This window comes from Apium graveolens, unplaced genomic scaffold (assembly GCF_009905375.1).
Source record: "Apium graveolens cultivar Ventura unplaced genomic scaffold, ASM990537v1 ctg469, whole genome shotgun sequence".
Lineage (NCBI taxonomy): Eukaryota > Viridiplantae > Streptophyta > Magnoliopsida > Apiales > Apiaceae > Apium > Apium graveolens.
Genome location: NW_027418645.1, coordinates 22,021 through 40,474, shown reverse-complemented (window position 1 = coordinate 40,474; position 18,454 = coordinate 22,021). Strand labels below are relative to the sequence as shown.

General features: G+C 38.0%; 1 non-coding gene across 1 annotated transcript; it reads left to right on the top strand.

Moving 5' to 3' along the window:
* Positions 1-17,346: 17,346 nt before the first annotated feature.
* LOC141702146 (small nucleolar RNA R71) lies at positions 17,347-17,453 on the top strand. Its single transcript, XR_012567030.1, has one exon. It is a non-coding gene; the product is annotated as a small nucleolar RNA R71 (small nucleolar RNA).
* Positions 17,454-18,454: the final 1,001 nt, after the last annotated feature.

Genomic DNA, 18,454 nt, shown 5'->3' with positions numbered 1-18,454 from the left:
TATGCCAGTTCCATCTCTCATCTACTGATACCTTAGAGATAAGACAATCAGCTTCCTTTTTAAGAATTTGATGTAGCCTTGCTTCATAAATGTTACCATGTTTGTATCTTATCAAGACAATTTTCTTTGACTTGTTATGAACAACTTCACAGTGTGAGTCATAGAATACCATATGATAACCTCTGTCAGTGATTTGACTGATGTTCAGAAGATTATGCTTCAGTTCATCCACCAGAGCTACATTTTCTATTGCTACCTTTCCAATTATCAAGTTACCATATCCAAGAGTATGTCCTATATTTCCATCTCCATAAGATACATCTGGGCCAACCTTCTTCTCAAATTCTGACAGCAGGGATTTATTTCCAGTCATGTGTCCTGAACATCCACTATCCGAGACAAGTGTATTTTTCTTGTTGCCCTGCAATCAGAAGAATAATTAATTCGAAGGATTTTTAAGGCCCACACTTGTGGCCCTCTTTTTGGATAACTTAATCCTTTGTGTGTCAGGAGTACTTTTGACAGTTTTTCCTTTGTCAGGATTTGTCTTGTCAGAAGCAAATTTAGTAAAAGCAACAGAATTAAGCACACAAGCAACTTTATTAAACTTAGGCAAAGGTTCATAGTAATTGTGATACAACTTGTGATAAGAACTACAAGTATAAATCGAATGCCAACTACTACCACAATGAAAACAAGGATTTTATGGTTTATAAAATACTGATCTACCCCTAATATCAGACTCAGGAATAGCAGTTTTCTTTTTCTTATTCCTCCTACAATCAATAGCAAGATGATTAGTATTTCCACAGTTAAAACAAGTTTTCCTAGGAGCATTGGGAACAACCTTGGAATTTGAATCCTTAGAAATACCTTGATTACCATTCTTATTTCTTTTAGGACTTTTTACTTGACGTTTGTCAGTAACCTCAGATATTTTCTCTTTCAATTGTCTTGATGACAAAAGTCCTGTGTTCTTTTCTTTCTTAACGGACATAATGGTTTCATTGCTTTCCTTTCTTAGAGTTTTATCACTTACCAGTTTTTCTTGTGATACTGATGTTGAACCCTTTTCAAAAGTGGATTTGGGTTCATCAGCTTTTGAAGAGATAAACTTAACAGGAGTTTTAAGAGTAATTTTATTTTCAGTGTTAACATCCTTAACTCCATCTTTATAGCGTAAGCATTCTTTCCAGTTTTTCTTTGAGATTATCTCATGAACCTTTTTTCCTGAAATAGTCCAGGCTTTAAGAGTTTTTCTCTCATTTTCTAGATCCTTTTCTAACATACTGTATCTAGCCTCAAGAATCTTAACTGAATGTTTAGCTCTCTCACATTATTTCTTCAATTCTATCTAATTTATTAAGTCAGACTCTAACTGTTCATTCCTAGACTTCAGGATCTCAATTTCAGTTATATGTTTATCATTTTCTAGAGTCTTATTCTTAAAATTATCATGCAAAGATTTAAGAATACATTTCAATTCAGATATGTTTTCAGTATCAAAAGAGAAGAAATGAGTTTGTACCTTAGGCTCAGAAGCAGCAGGATCATCAAGACTGGCCATCAGTGCATAGCATGTGTCTTCATTTTCAGAATCAGAGGAGTCCACCCAATTCTTGCTTGATGTGATCAGGGCTTTGCTCTTCCCTTTGTCATGCTTTGTTTTCTTGCACTCTGTGGCAAAGTGACCAGGTTCATCACCATTTGATCTTTGTCCTGTCTACCTTTCTAGCTCTAGAGTCATTTCCATCTTTTCTCCCAGTTGACTTCCTTTCACTTCCAGTAAACTTCTTCCTGAAGCTTCTGTTGTTCTTAGAATTCCTGAATTGCATCCTCCTGAAGCCCCTAACCAGCAATGCGGCCATTGGCATGACATCGGAATCTGTCATGTTCTCATCAGTTTCAGAATCAGTATCATTATTAGGATTTGATGATGAATCATCAGTATCTGATTCTGGAAAATTGTTCTTATTTCTTGCAGCTTCAGCGAACTTTTCTCTTGAAGCTTTATCATTCACTTTCAAAGCAACAGATTTCCCTTTGTTGCTTTTCCTCTCTCTCCTTTGCTGAACTTCCAAATCATGAGTTTTCAGCATGCCGTAGACTTCATCCAGAGTAATTACTTCCAGATCATACTGATGTCGTATGATTGAAGTCTGAGTCTCCCATTCTTCACTCAAGGCTCTCAGAAACTTAATGTTTGAATCCTCTCGATCATACGCCTTTCCCACCAAAGATATATTGTTTAGTAGGGTTAGAAATCTATCATATATGTCACTGAGACTTTCATCAGGCTTGGCCTCGAAGTGTTCATATTCTTGAATTAGAACAGCCCTTCTGTTCTTCTGGATGGCCATGGTTCTTTGACATTGAGTTTCAAGAGCATCACAGATCTCTTTGGCAATCTTGTAGGCTATAACCCTGTTTGACATCACAGAATCAAGACTATTATGCAAAATGTTTCTTACCTTTGCATCTTTCAGCACAGCTACTTTCTCTTCTGGTGTCCATTCTGTCCTCTCCTTCAGTTGATAATGTTCAGCAACAGTAGGAGTTGCAGGCACCAGTTTTGTTGGCATGAAGGGTCCATCATTGATTACGTCTAGATAATCTGGATCTGTAGCTTCCAGGTACATGAGCATCTTCACCGTCCATGTTGGATATTCAGTCTTTTTCAGAATGGGAATTTTAATGCTTTCATACTTTTTCAGAGACATGTTTAGATCGTTTCTGATTGTAAATTTATCAGTGAGCTCTGATACCAATTGTTGGCAAGTAAAAATACAATTGTTTAAGGGGGGTTGGATACAATTGTATAAATGTTTTGAACAAGTAATAAAATATAATAGCTTTTTATATTTCTGATAAAAACTGTTATAAAATCCTCTCAAGAAATATTGATGTTCTTGAGAGCTGCTAGGTCAAATGATCCTCGAGAGTACTCTCTAAGTGATGACCTAAACTATGTTTATATACTACACATCTACAATAAATTAATCTAAGATATGCATTATCAAAAACTAACTGAAACTGATACATATCTTAAATTAAACAGATAAAGTCCTATAACTTAGATGTAACAGATATTTGCTCCATATTATAAGGAACAGAACAAATTCTCTAATGTTGACTGTCTTCAAATACTGATGACATTCAAATACTGATGTCATGCCAAATCCTAACCGTACATCAGATCCTGATGACACCTGAACAGCCATATCCTGAGCTTCTTCTGATCATTGAGAATTCAATATGTAACAGATGTAATCAGTTACCACAATAAAAAAAAAATTGTTCAGTGGCCATCGGGAAAGGTCCAAGAATATTTATACCCCGCATAGAAAAATGGATGGGAGAGTTCTTGGAAGTCAACATCTCATGTGGCTATCTAACAATTGCTGCATGATTTTGAAAGCGATCACACTTCTTTACGTAATCTTTAGAATTGGCCATCATCTCGGCCAATAGAATCCTAAATGAGTAATCTTGTGAGCAAGCGCTCTGATCCCCAAGTGTTGGCCACAAATGCCTTCATGTACCTCTTCAAGAGCTAGTCGTGCCTCATCAGGCCAGAGTAACCACAGGTAGGTAATCACAAAAGACCTCTTATACAAGACCCATCTATTAGGGAATACCTCAAATCTCGCACAGATAGCTTTCGTGCTTTCATTGTATCATTGGGGAGCCACCCGGTTAGAAGGTGAGCCTTTATGGGATCAATACATGGCTCTCCAAGCCCAATAGGGGCGACCAACTTAATATCAATGCTTCACGTTTTCAAAATATGGAAGTATACGCTTCTAGAACTATTCTGAACTTTTGAGGAGGCAAACTTGGACAACGCATTTGCCTTGGAGTTTTCGTCCATTGGGTGGTACCCAACATGACATTCGTCAAACTAAGTCATCACAACCTTCACAAGTCACACATATATGGCCATGATTTCATCTCTTGCCTCAAATATTGCATTGACTTGGGATACCATAAGTTTTGAGTCTCCATAGACCTTCAAGTTTTTAACCCTCAAGGTTCCAGATAGGCCACATTTTGCTATGATGGCTTCATATTCCGCCTCATTTTTTATGGTAGGAAAATCAAACTTTATAACGTACTTAATCAAGAAACCATCGGGGCTTTGTAAAACTAGCCCAACCCTACTCAAATTTGTTTTTAATGCCCCATCAAAATAGAGCACCCAGAACTCTTTATTCTCCATTTTCCTATCTCCAACTTTTCCATCCATATCTTGAGGTGTATCTTCCTTCCCCCGACTTCTTGGTTGTCGATGGTACATTCAACCACGAAGTCAGCCAAGGCCTGAGCTTTAATCTTTGTTCTATGTTTATACTTAATACCATATTTCCCAAGCTCTATGGCCCATTTGATAAGCCTTCCAGTGGCTTTAGGACTATGAATGATGTTTCTCAAATGCTGATTTGTTAAAACTTTGATTTTATGTGCTTGGAAGTAGGGACGTAACTTTCTTGATTCCATGACCAAGGACAAAGCAAACTTTTCTATAATTGAATAGTTCAACTTAGCTCCGTGCAGAATCTTGCTGACATAATAGACAGGTTTTTGGACTTTGGCTTCCTTCTTCACCAAAACAACGCTCAAGGCATTTTTAGAAACAACCAAGTACAAATACAAAGTTTCATTTAGAACTGGTTTGGCAAATGAAGGGGCTTGAACCATGTATTTTTTCAATTCCTCAAGTGCCATCTGACTTTCATTAGTCTAGGCAAAATCTTGTACTTTCTTTAAAACTTTGAAGAATGGCAGTCACTTGTCTCAAGACTTGGAGATGAACCGTCCCAGAGAAGCAATCCTTCCAGTGAGTTTCTGAACATCCTTAACAGAGCATGGAGGTTCCATATCTGGGATGGTCTTTATTTTGTCAAGATTCTTGATTCTTGGATGTCTAAAAGTTAGTCTGATGCTCAAATGCTCAAGTGCTCATCCCTCGGCAAGCTCTGGACACTATTTGACCATCTCCCTAGAGAATGATCACTATTACCAGAAAACCCTTGCGCTCTCGCATCTGTAATCATCTTTAAAATCTCCCTCATTCTTGGCCTATAATCCTGGAAAAGTTCAACACAAGCCATGTTCAAAGAGCTGCAAGTTTCATACAAACAAATATAAATGTATCATTGGTAATGATATATGTAGAGACAATACTTGGATTCTCAATAAAAAATAGGATTATTTTCTTGCTTATTTCTTAGTATTATATAAAAAAAATTATGAAGGCTATCTAGCTGCACTATGAAAAACAAAACAAATTATGAGTAACAAATTATATAATTACAAAACGAAATGGTCAACGAAAAAGTAGTCACTTGAAACTTGCATATATGTGAATATACTATAGACCATATATGTTTTGTACATTAAAATTTCATCCATTTAATTTTACCGTTGACGTGTATTACTTTAAAAATTGTAAAAATGTCATTTTCGCAAAGCTAAAACAAGGAAAAAAATCCATTATTGTAGGTATTTACCAAAACCTGTAAACCTATTGACTAAAATATTAAATTTTTAAAAAAAGCTAGCTCGTGTATCGTAGGGGTTAAAGGTTAGTAAGAACAATAGTAGCATTATTGATACCCGGTGAGAACTTACAATCATTTAGTCACTGTTGGCAAAATTTTAAAACTTTCTTCCCAAGAAGTTTTCATAAAATATTAAAAGAAAACAGGAATGAGACCATCCAGTCCACTTGTTTGGTTCGGGTGCATGCTTTTAACAGCATTAGTGAATTCTTCAAAAGAAAGCTGAGCAGTTAACATGTTATTTTGGGAATTAGACATTCTCACTTCGTTCTCCTGATGAGGATAATTACTTCTAACATCATTTGCAGTGAAAATATGGGAGTAGTAGCGTTTCAGCAAATCACAAAGCTCATTATGATCAGTCAATACCTTTCAATCATCAGATTTTAAAGATGATATATGATTCATCTTTTTCCTGCTGCAAGCTGTGGCATGAATTTTTTTTGAATTTGAATCATCTTGTTCAAGCCAAAAGACCTTTGCACGCTGATCCAGTAAATTTCTTCGTGCATAAGAAGATCATTAAACTTTTTCTTTTCATCAAAATATATTTGGACTCTATTATCATATTCTCTAGTTTTAAGAGCATCAATAGGTAGTTTTTGTTTCAGCCCAATAGTATCCTCGTCCTCAAGCTCATAAAACATATTTGAAGTTATGTTAAACCTTGCTAAATTAGGACTAACAGATGAGTTTGTTAATTTGCTACTATCATGTAATCCTTAAGTAATCAAATCCCTACAATTACTCTCCATGATTATCTCTTGAAATTTAGAGGCACAATCTATATATACGATATTCTAATTGAAAAGACAAATGGGACAGTCTCTGTTGTAAATGGGACAGACCCTTTACGAATGAGATAGACAATGAGACAGTCTCAATTAATCTGCAGGATATAAATTACTGGAAAATAAATACAATAATAAAGAAATTAAACAATACAGAACACTAAGAGTTTTCACTTGGTTCGACCCTTAATCCTAGTATATGGCCTACATCCAAGTCCCCATGCCAACTAGCAAAGAGAATGTATTATATCAACTTCAATAAAAGAACTTAAAATCTTTTCCTTCATTATAAAAGATAGCCCCGAAAGAAACCTTTCCCTAGCACACTTGCTACCTAGCATACCTGCTATATCCTAGCCCACTGGCTACCTTGGCTACTCTTCTGAAATCAAGGCTTTTTCACAACCCGACACAAGTTGTTATGAATACACGTTATAATGAATAAATATGTGAATTAAAACTCAAACTATAATCTTGCTCGACTGGATATTTAATATAAGAATGGAGAACAAGAATTATATTTCAGATAAAGAATAAGGCGTGTAAGCATTAGTGTCAAATCTGAATATATGAGTTATATTTATAGGCACAAGTTCTGAAAGATTTGATTTTCAAACAATAGATAAGATAGATAAGGTTGACACGGTTTTGTTTAAAAATAATTTAAATAAATCATTAAAGAGTAATCTGTTAGTTTGTTTCAAAAGGATAAACCTAGTAAAAGATAAGTCTTGAATGTTTCAAAGAAGGTTTATCATATAGAGTTTGTTTGAGAATAAGAGGAATGAGTTATCAATTCAAACAAGATATACATAAACCCTAATAAACCGACTTCATCAAAACTGCATTCTTGGAAACCATGTTGATGTGTTCTCGATTGAATGTCTGAAATAAGATCATCATAAACCTGTAAGCTAACATTCTCCCCCTTTTATGATGATAATAAAGAGAATGAAAGATCCCCCTATCAAAAACACTTTAAGCCCTGTTTAAGAGAGTTAGTAGCAACAGAGACTATTTTTCAGTTTATGATATTTATGCAACAAATGTATGAATGAGACAATGATATGTAAATGAGACACAACAAGTAAAAGAGACAGTCTCAAACACATTAACATATTTTGAAGTGGATAATAGATTTAAATAAAGAAACCCACCCATTAAACCAGGGTTCCAGGTTTGAAATATTAATAAATAAGTACCATAAGAAACCAAGTTCAAAACCATCAATCATCCAATAAATCATCATAGTCGGAAACAAAATTAAACCACCAACAGAAAACATAGTCTTAACAGCAAAATAAACATAAACAATTCCCCCCTTCATCACATAAAAGGGTCAGTTAGGATCATATACATTTACTGGAGCTTTGCCTTTCTTGTCCTTCTTAGCTGGGAAGACAGGTTCTTGACCATAGTCTGAAAACAGTTTATCAAAATCATCTTGGTCAGGAGCTTTACCATCACGTTCCTGCATCCACTGAAAAATCTTTAACTTGTATTCCTCACGAGTCATAGCAAAGACAGAAGGAGGAGGACCTACAGGGAGAGGCAAAGGTGTCGTGATTTCTTCCACAATGCAATCGCCGATCCAATCTTTCTTCCGATGCCAATAAATTTTTGCCTTGTCTTGTATGGTAGAAAGCTGCTGAGATAGAAACTTTATCTCGGAACCCAGCTGGCAGAACAACTTAACAAACTCCTTCTCCCATGCCTTAGCAGTCGAACACATCCCCTCTTGCAGCGTCCCAAGCTCAAAATCAATGGTCTTGGCAACCCTTTTATCATGGGCATGAAGAACAGACAATTTGGCATTGATATTATCAAGGGACTGACATACATGCTTATTGAAAAGTTCATATAATGCACACATCGTACTCACTTAGGATGTGAGAGAAGTAAGGGACTCTATGGAAGCAAAGTGTTGGTTCATTGAAGCTAAAGCTTCAGAGTTCCCATTAAGCTTGGTGAACAAGGAGTTCAACAACAAATTGGTATTTTGATCAAAGGGGTCAGAAACATAATTGGGCGATTTTGGAAAACCACCAAATCCCCTATGAGACTCATCAAATAACAAATCATTAGACTCCGAAACAACTAAACTATTTGAAGTTAAAACAGATAAATCAAAACAACCGAGATTCCATCAGACATGACACTGGGGTTCAACACACAAAAATATACAAAAACTTTCGACAACAAACCAGGAGAGGGAAAGTGCATAGACTCATGATTTACACAATGACTCATATAATGGATTATCAAAGAGGTAATATTGCAAGGGATTTTCTTAACAAAAACAGACAACAACACAGAATCTTGAAACATAACCCTATTACGACCATTTTTTCTAGGGAGGACATTTAAATGAAATAAAAGAAACAATAATTAAGAGACATGAAGCAGATCAGAGAGGTTTAACTGAGACAGAGAAAAAATTATCACCAAGAATTGCCTTGAGTTGTTCTTCGTACTGGAGACCAGGAATATCATCAAAAAATTGATGGGTAGTGAAGGGGCACGAACCTTTATCGAAGATACCAGTGAGCCGAGCGAGCAAATCTGCCTTGAAACAAATAGGACTTCCTTGGACTTCCGCAAACACAATGTTATCTTGTAAAATCTGAAAATTAGCATAAAATTCCTTGACCAGGTCTCGGTAAATCACTTCAGGAGGCGACAACAAAGAAACACGACCGACAGATTCAAAAAGTTGAGATACTCCAATTCGATTGAGGAGTTCTAAATCACATAACCTCTCCTTCAAAATAGGTTTGGAAAAAACCTTTGATCCACTAGCCTTTACATGTATCGGAAAGGAGTTTTATGAAGTGTGACTGGAAACTTCAGATTCAAGATTTCCCAATCGTCGATGTTTAAAACCAGAAGCGCCGGGGTTTGGGGTTCGGTGAATGTCAGAATGTGATCGGGTGTTGTGGGTATTTTGTAGAGCCATTGAAGAATGAAAGGCTAGGTGAAAAAAAGAGGAGGTAGAGAGATTTAGGAGAATAGAGTAGAGAGAAGATGAAAAGAGAAAAACAAAGGAAATGGAAATATTTAAAGAAGAGAAACTGAAGAGATAGAAGTGGAACAGAAGTCGAAGAGGTAGTATAGATAAACGAAATACATGTAGGAGAAACGAGGAAAGAGAGAGAAGTGATATGTCATGTCAAGAGATATTCACAATCTCTTTACATGCAACATGATGAAACACACAACAAAAAGTCCACTCTAAATCTGAGACTTTTTTACCAAGTCTCCTAACCCTAACCTAATTCTAAGGCATTCCATGCCTATATAAGGGGTCTCATCCCATAAATTAGAACTATATTTTTGACTTGATCCTTAGCATATAGCAAGGTATATACGCATCTTGTTAAGGTCGATCGAGTCATGAAATACAAGAACAGTCAAAATGAGCCTCAAAGCTCACGAACCCTAAAAATAAATACACCCTAAGTTTTTACCTATAATATTTGGCACCGTCTGTGGGAAGACATAATAACAACCATGGTGAACACACGGAGCAGAAACAACACCCCCGAAGGAACACCAGTTGGGATGACCCAAACAATTTCATCAGTGGTAGAGACACCCCCGCATTCAACCTACGCATCCAACCAATGAGGAACTCAGGTGGGAGTAACTGAGCCTCAACCACAAGGGATGAATCCTCCGGCCCCTCAAGGGATGAATTCCCAATTTCAGCAGCGACATGCGCCTGTGAACCTGTTAGGGCTAGAATACGCGCTAATATTCACGCATGTATACGTGAATATACTTGCGTGAAATACAAAACAATATAAAAAATGTTAAAAATGCGAACAACTTGAGTACAAAACACCAATTCAAAGCTTTACGGAGCGTTATAAGATGACATAAATGTCACTCATCATACCCCCAAACTTGAATCGATGCTTGTCCTCAAGCATAAACAGACTCAAAGAACAAGAAATAAAAATGCATGAATGCAAACTATATGAATGCAATAATCCCCATAGAATAACTAAACCAATCAACACACACCATCTCAACAAATGCAGTTATTCGCAAAAAGATCAATCAAGTCCCACAAATCAACTTACAATCCGGAAACGTGCATGTGTGCAAATGCTTACTGATATACTATCGCAACTAGATCAATAATCATGACTCACTACTCATCAAAGCAATCACAAGGTTACAAATAGAATAAAAGCTAAACTCAAAATAACTTATAACACTTCAATTCTTATATGGGAGTTTTACATGGATTCACGCTTTTATTCATAACACAAAAATAACACAAATATGCTTATTTGACCATGCAATGAGTGAGGTCCATTAAAGAGTTATACAATAATACCCATGTAGCGAGCGTTAGGTTAGTGGATCTTAGACTATAAAAAGCCTTAGGTCACTAGGCACAAGTCCTCTAAAAACTTAATAACTCGAGTATTAAAGAGCTCACTCATGATCAATTATGCATAAACACATATATATTTATATATATATTTTTTTTCTTTTCTTTTTTTTCTTTTTTTTTCTTTTTTTCACAAATTTCTGAACAAATGCATTTCGCTCCATCTCGTTCAACCCTAGACTACTCATATATAATGAGCCGGCTACTAGCCATTTGACACCTAGCCACAACAACTAGCAATGATATCCAAATTTCTCCAATTTTTAAATTTCTATGCTATTTTATTATTAAGAGAATATCCTAAATTCTAAATTTAAACAAGTGATTACACCTTGACAAACAAATAAACCATGACCATGATCTAGCCCTCAAGAAAGCTATAAGACTTCGTGAAATATAATTGTTTCTAGCATGGAAATAAACTCGATAAGACTTAACATCCATAAGCACAACATCACTACACTAGCACCAATATCATAAATTACTTGGAAAATTCATCTAAGGGATCATGTTATAATGCAAATACATGAAACTATATGAACACACTATCAACAAAAATAAAAAAAACTAGTACATGGCAAATATGCAACTATATGAACTAGACTAGCATGAATATGCAAACTATATGAGACTCACATAAAACACATAATCCTTAACTACTACCCCCAAACTTAAAATATTCACTGTCCTCAGTGAAGGTAATAGAAAAGATTCAGGCATACGTACTTAGAATCAGGGTCATCACCCTCAAGGGGTGGAGTGTCAGGAGTGTCTGGAGGCGGATATACAAAATCCTCACTGAATACTGGCCACTGGATGTCGACTCATGTGGCTTTGAATGCAGTCCCCAGGGCCTGGGTAAGGTCCAGTACAAAGCGACTATGGATGTCATACATCGCATCCATCCTCCTCAACAAGCACCTATACTGCACTGAACTCATCTCAGCACTGCCATGTGTTTCCTCTTGATGTTACTGCTGTGATCCCGAAGGACCGTTCTCTCCCAACTCAGCTCTCCAAGCTACCTTGCTCGCCTGCGCCGTACCACCAGTATATGCCTGAGAGCTGGCCTTTCACCTGGAAGATGGCCATAATAATATCCAAGCCCCTTAGGATCGGGCTTCCCACCATACCACTCCATCATATTCAACAGCGTCAAACTATCAATCGGGGCACTCGAGAGCTGCAGCTGCTCATGTGCGGGCCAATAAACTCCAACCGCCACACACAGCTTTGTCACAATGGACGCATAGGGTATAGAACCCGTAGTACTCCCTCGTAGAAACCTCAAAATACCTTGATGAATCACCATCCAAAGATCCATATAGTCTCCCTAAAGAATGTCCCATAACAAACGTGTACGCTCCACAGTAACATCATGCACATGAGAAGATGACATGATGTTAACATAAATAAAAGAATTCCATGCACGTGCAAACCTGTTCATGCACGATGCAGGGAAAGTGGCATACTCGTTCGTGCCCTTCTTAAACTTCCAATGAGTCTTAGGCACACAGGGTAGCAACAATCAAATCCAAGTTAAACTCCACTGGAGTCTTCTCATTCCAATTCTCCTGTTCTGGCCTCCTCTCATGCTGCTCAATCGCCCTACGAATAGCCTCATCACTGTACTCCACCTTCATCCCCCTAACTACCATAAAACAGTTCTTCTTCGCCTTAGCATTCGTGTAGAACTCACATACCACACTCACGGGCACAGCAGCGGGTGTCTCGTAAAAAGCAACTCAGCCCATCACCAAGATCATATCCAACAACTTACCATCTTTCCCCGATGGTAGGAAACCACGCTCCTTAGCTATAGGCTTCGAAAGTAGCCTCACATACCCCGTCTCAGCCTCGAGAGTTAAAAGCCTAGGCCTCACACTACCCGCACTCGAAGAATCGGTGGTGCTACTGCTAAGTTGGGTTCGTTGTCTTTTTGGTGCCATTGAGATTGAATAAGCTTGAGAGAATAAAAGTTTGTAAGAGAGATTTGTGTGTTTGAGATTTTGAGAAGTGATGGAGAAGTTTATGTATAAGTTTATGTATATATAGGAGATTGGGAGAGAATTAGTTATGGAAAAGGAGTGGGCGCGCCCTGCTTCTGGAAAACCAGCACGGCCACCCCGCATGCCAGCGCGGGTGCGCCGTGCTACTGACTTTTCAGCTCGGCCGCCCCGCTTCTCAGCGTGGGCGCGCCGTGCTAATGTAGTTGGCACTGAATTTTTCTGTTTTTCTGATTTTTCTCTTTTTTCCTTCTTCCTCTATCTACTAATGTACAAAAAACTTGGGTTGCATCCCAAGAAGCGCTTAGTTTACGTCATTAGCTTGACATAGAATCTCGAGATCAAGTAGATAATAGAATGGCACTAACCACCTCACGGTTTACCGTATCCCCATATTAGTGCTTCAACCTCTGACCATTCACTTTGAACGCTTGGTCTGGATTATTCTCAAAAATCTCCACAGCTCCATGCAAAAACACAGTTTTGATTATGAAAGGCTCGGACCATCTCAACTTCAATTTTTTATGAAAAAGATGGAGACAGGAGTTAGACAAAAGAACTTGCTGCCCCGGCACAAATGATTTAAGCATCAGACCCCTATCGTGCCACCTCTTGACTTTCTTCTTATATAATTTGTTATTTTCATATGCTTAAAGTCAAAATTCATCGAGTTCATTCAATTGTAGCATTCTCTTCTTACCAGCTGCATCCAAATCAAGGTTCAACTTCTTCAAAGCCCAATATGCTTTATGCTCGAGCTCCACAGGAAAATGACACCCCTTACCCCAAGCCAACTTAAATGGCGACATTCCTAACGGAGTCTTGTATGTTGTTCTATATGCCCAGACAGCTTCATCAAGCATCAAAGACCAATTCTTCCTTGATGGACACATAAATTTCTATAGAATATGCTTGATCTCTCTGTTAGACACCTCAGCTTGACCATTAGTTTGAGGATGGTAAGCTGTAGCAATGCGATGATTCACATTATACCTTTACATCATAGCAGTGAACTTGCGATTATAAAAATATGATCCCTCGTCACTGATTATGACTCTTGGAGTCCTAAATCGTGTGAATATCTGCTTATGAAGAAAATTAAGCACTACCTTCGCATCATTTATCAGAAAAGCCTTAACTTCAACTCATTTCGATACATAATCGATCGCCAACAAGATATCTTGATTATTGCAAGATGAGACAAACGGCCCCATGAAGTCGATTCCCCAAACATCAAAGACTTCAACCTCGAGAAGCACATTAAGAGTCATCCCATCCCTCTTGGACATATTACCCACACGCTGGCATCGACCATACTTCAAAATAAAGTGATGCGCATCCTTAAACAATGTAGGCCATAAAAATCCCGATTGAAGGACACAAGTTGCAATCTTCTATCCACCATAGTGGCCTCCATAAATAGTCGAATGACAATCTCGCAAGATCCCCCCCGTTTCGTTGTACGAAATACATCTCCTAATGATTTTGTCAGCTCCTTGCCTAAACAGATATGGTTCATCCCACATGTACCACTTCACCTCATGAAGAAACTTCTTCCTTTGAGCATACAGCAAGTCTGGAGGCATGATATTACTCATAAGGTAGTTCACAATGTCTGCAAACTATGGTTCTTCTTCTTGCACCCCAAACAGCTGCTCATCGAGAAAAGACTCATTTATCAATGTCATATCTTGTGAAGTTGCACTTGGGTCTTCCAAATGAGAGAGATGATCACTAACTTGATTCTCAATACATTTTCTGTCCTTGATCTCTAATTCAAATTCCTGAAGCAAAAGAATCCATCTAATCAATCAAGGCTTCGAGTCCTTCTTCGAGACGAGATATTAAATCGCAGCATGATCAGTGAAAACTGTCACCTTCGTCCCAAGAAAATAAGATCGAAACTTCTCAAAACCGTAGATAATGGCCAAAAGTTCTTTCTCAGTAGTAGTATAATTCAGTTGAGCACCATTGAGGATCTTACTAGCATAGTAGACCACATGAAATATGTTGTTCTTACTCTGCCTAAGAACTGCTCCAACTGCATAGTCACTTGCATCGCACATCATCTCAAAAGGTTTATTCCAATCAGGTGCAGTTACGACAGGTGCCATGATCAAACTTTTCTTCAAGAACTCAAAAGCAACTAGGAAATCATCATCAAACTTGAATGGGACATCCTTCTCCAGAAGATTGCACAAAGGTTTAGAGATTTTAGAGAAGTCCTTAATGAACCGCCTATAGAAACCCGCATGACCAAGAAAGTTACGAACTCCCTTGACATAAATTGGTGGATGAAGATTTTCAATGACCCCCACCTTGGCTTTGTCCACCTCAAGACCTTTACTAGAGACCCTGGACCAACTATAATGCCCTGTCGCACCATAAAGTGACATTTTTCCCAGTTAAGAACTGGATTGGTCTCAACACACCTTTTAAGAACTGTGCCAAAAATTTGCAAGCACTCATCAAATAAATCACCAAACATAGAGAAATTGTCCATAAACACCTCCACATTCTGACCAATCATGTCAGAGAAGATAGCCATCATGCATCTTTAAAATATGGCAGGTGCTCCACACAACCCAAAAGAAACTCTTCTGAAGGCGAACGTACCAAATGGACAAGTGAAAGTAGTCTTTTCTTGATCTTCTAGGGCAATACAAATCTGATTATAGCCCGAATAGCCATCCAGAAGACAGTAGTAATCGTTCCCAGCCAATCTGTCAAGCATCTGTTCAATAAAAGGCAGAGGGAAGTGATCTTTTCTCGTGGCTTTGTTCAGCTTCCTATAATCCATGTATACTCTCCACCCCGTGACTGTCCGAGTAGGAATGAGCTCATTCTTCTCATTAGCTACAACCGTGATACCTCCTTTCTTCGGCACACACTGAACTGCACTCACCCAAGAACTGTCAGAAATGGGATAGATGATCCCTGCATCTAGCCACTTGAGAATTTCCTTCTTCACAACTTCTTTCATGATTAGATTAAGTTATCTCTGTTGCTCAACAGTAGGGTTGCTACCTTCCTATAGAAGAATTTTAAGCATACAATAAGAAGGGCTGATTCCCTTAATATCTGCTATAGTCCATCCAATTGCCGATTTGAACTCTCTCAGAATTCTTAAGAGCTTTTCCTCATCAGTACCTGAAAGGTCATATGCAATAATCACAGGCAAAATAGATGCATCACCTAAAAAAGTATACCTTAAGTGTTCGGGCAATGGTTTAAGCTCAAGTGTAGGAGCTTCCTCAATGGATAGCTTGAGGGGCTTTGGATATTTGTTCAGCTCCTCCATTCTAAGAGATTTAAAAGCCATATTCATCTTCCGCTTCTAGGGAGTAGCATTCTGATATTGCAACTGCTCATCACCTTCATCATCTTCACTATCTGAATTCCCCAACAAGGCCTTTTCTAAGGCATCAGACCTTAGCAATTGATCAAGTTTTGAAGTAACCATAGAATCGACCAACTCCACCTTTACGAACTCTTCATTTTCCATAGGGAATTTCATGGTATTGAACACATTAAAAGTTAAACTTCGCATAACTAGGCACCTGTTCAAGAGCTTCAACGAAAGGTATGTTGATATGAAGTTTCTTAAACACCTCCAGAAACTTCTCAAACTGCTTATCCAGCTTTTTCTTCTACAGCCTCTTAGGAAAGGGAGGTGGAAGATAGATCTGCTTCTCCCCTATTTTACCCTCGGGAGGAGTGTGTTAAATAGTAGTCTTCTTTGGTTTCACTTCAGCTTCCTTCTGTACTTCTTCTTTAGCCACAGCTTCTTCATCTGAAACTTGAGAGTGTTTAGGATTTGCAACCTTCCCAGACCTCAATGTAATTGCCTTTACCTTCTCCTTAGCTTCCCTCTTTCCTGGAACTTCAGTGTCACTAGGGAGTGTACCAGGTTGACGATTTAGCAAGGCATTGGTAATTTGTCTAATTTGATTTTCCAAGGTTTTGATAGAAACCGCTTGGCTCTTGCACATGAGCCTAAACTCCTCCAATTCAGATTTTTCATTAGACTGTTGCAGCTGGAGTTGTTGTCTTGGTGCATATTACAGTTGCTGAAACCCAGGATGGTTGTACTGCTTTGGTGGATACTGCTGATAAGGCTGTTGAACCGCATTCTGTGAAATGCTCCAACTGAAGTTAGGATGATTGCGGTTGTTAGGATGACATGTGGCTGACACAGGTTGCTGCAACCTCTAAAATTTGATCATAAACTGAGCTGATTCACTAGAAATAGCACACTGCTCCGTCTCATGGGCACCACCACAAAGCTCACAAACACTAGTGATCTGATTAACTCCATAATTAGCCAAAGAATCCACCTTCATCGTCAAAGCCTTAAGCTGAACAGCTATAGCAGTAGTTGTATCTAACTCCAGAATTTCTGCTATTTTCCCTGAGATAGTCTCCGAGTAGGATTCTGGTATTCATTAGCAACCATTAATTCAATTAATTCATAAGCTTCATCATAACTTTTAGCCCACAAGGCTCCTCTTGATGTTGCATCAAGCATGGGTCTAGAAGTAGCACCCAAACCATTATAGAAACAGTTATTGATCATCCAGTCAGGCATCCCATGGTGAGGACACTTTCTAAGCATCTCCATGTAATGATCCCAAGCCTCACATAAAGATTCTCCAGATTGCTGAGAAAATTGAGTAAGTGTGTTTCTGATTGCAGCAGTCTTCGCCATAGGGAAGAATTTAGTTAGGAACTTTTGAGCAAGATCCTCCCATTTCGTGATAGACCCTGGTGGTAGAGAATGTAACTAGCACTTTTCTTTATCCCGCAGAGAGAATGGGAAAAGCCTCAACTTAATAGCATCTTCAGAAACTTTATTGAACTTGAAAGTGTCGTAGATATCAATGAAATCTCTGATATGCATGTTGGGTTCTTCTGTCAGAGAACCCCCAAACTGAACTAAGTTCTGTATCATCTGAATCGTGCTCGACTTGATCTCAAAGGTGTTAGCCGAGATGGCTGGTCGAACAATGCTAGACTGAATATCATTAATCTTCAATTGAGAGTAGTCCATCAAAGCTTTCGGATTTGTTTCTGGTTCTCCATTGTAATAATTTCTTCTTCTTCCTTCTCAAATAAGATTTCTTCTTCAACTTTCTCCTCGACTACAACTTCTTCCTCAGCTTGATCCAATGTTCTCTTACGAGACTGAGAACGCGTGTGCATACACGCTCTCTAGAGTACCTAAAATAGAATTTAGTAAGTAACAATGTCCGAGTCATTGAACTTTAACGACCAATGATGACAAACATATAAACTAAAAATTAACACTGAGGTCCCCGACATCGGTGCCAAAAACTTGTTAGTGCTAGAACACTCGCTAATATTCACGCAAGTATATGTGATCGCAAGTAATGTAGAATTAATTGTAGTTCGTTCCCACAGGGACTGGTTTAGGTTAATTTTAATCAATGTATATATGCGATAATGGTATGGTTATTATCCAATGCTAAGACGAATAATAAATTAAGGTTGTTTTAACTACGCTTAACTAAGAGATTATACTAAAGAAAATAAACTAAAAGAACAAAGAGAGTTGAATACTATATGACATAACATGGGATTCTAACTTCATTAAATACTTCATTCAATAGCATTTTCATTCTTAACCTTAGCATGCAATGGTGATGACACTAATCAGATAACATGAAACTGATA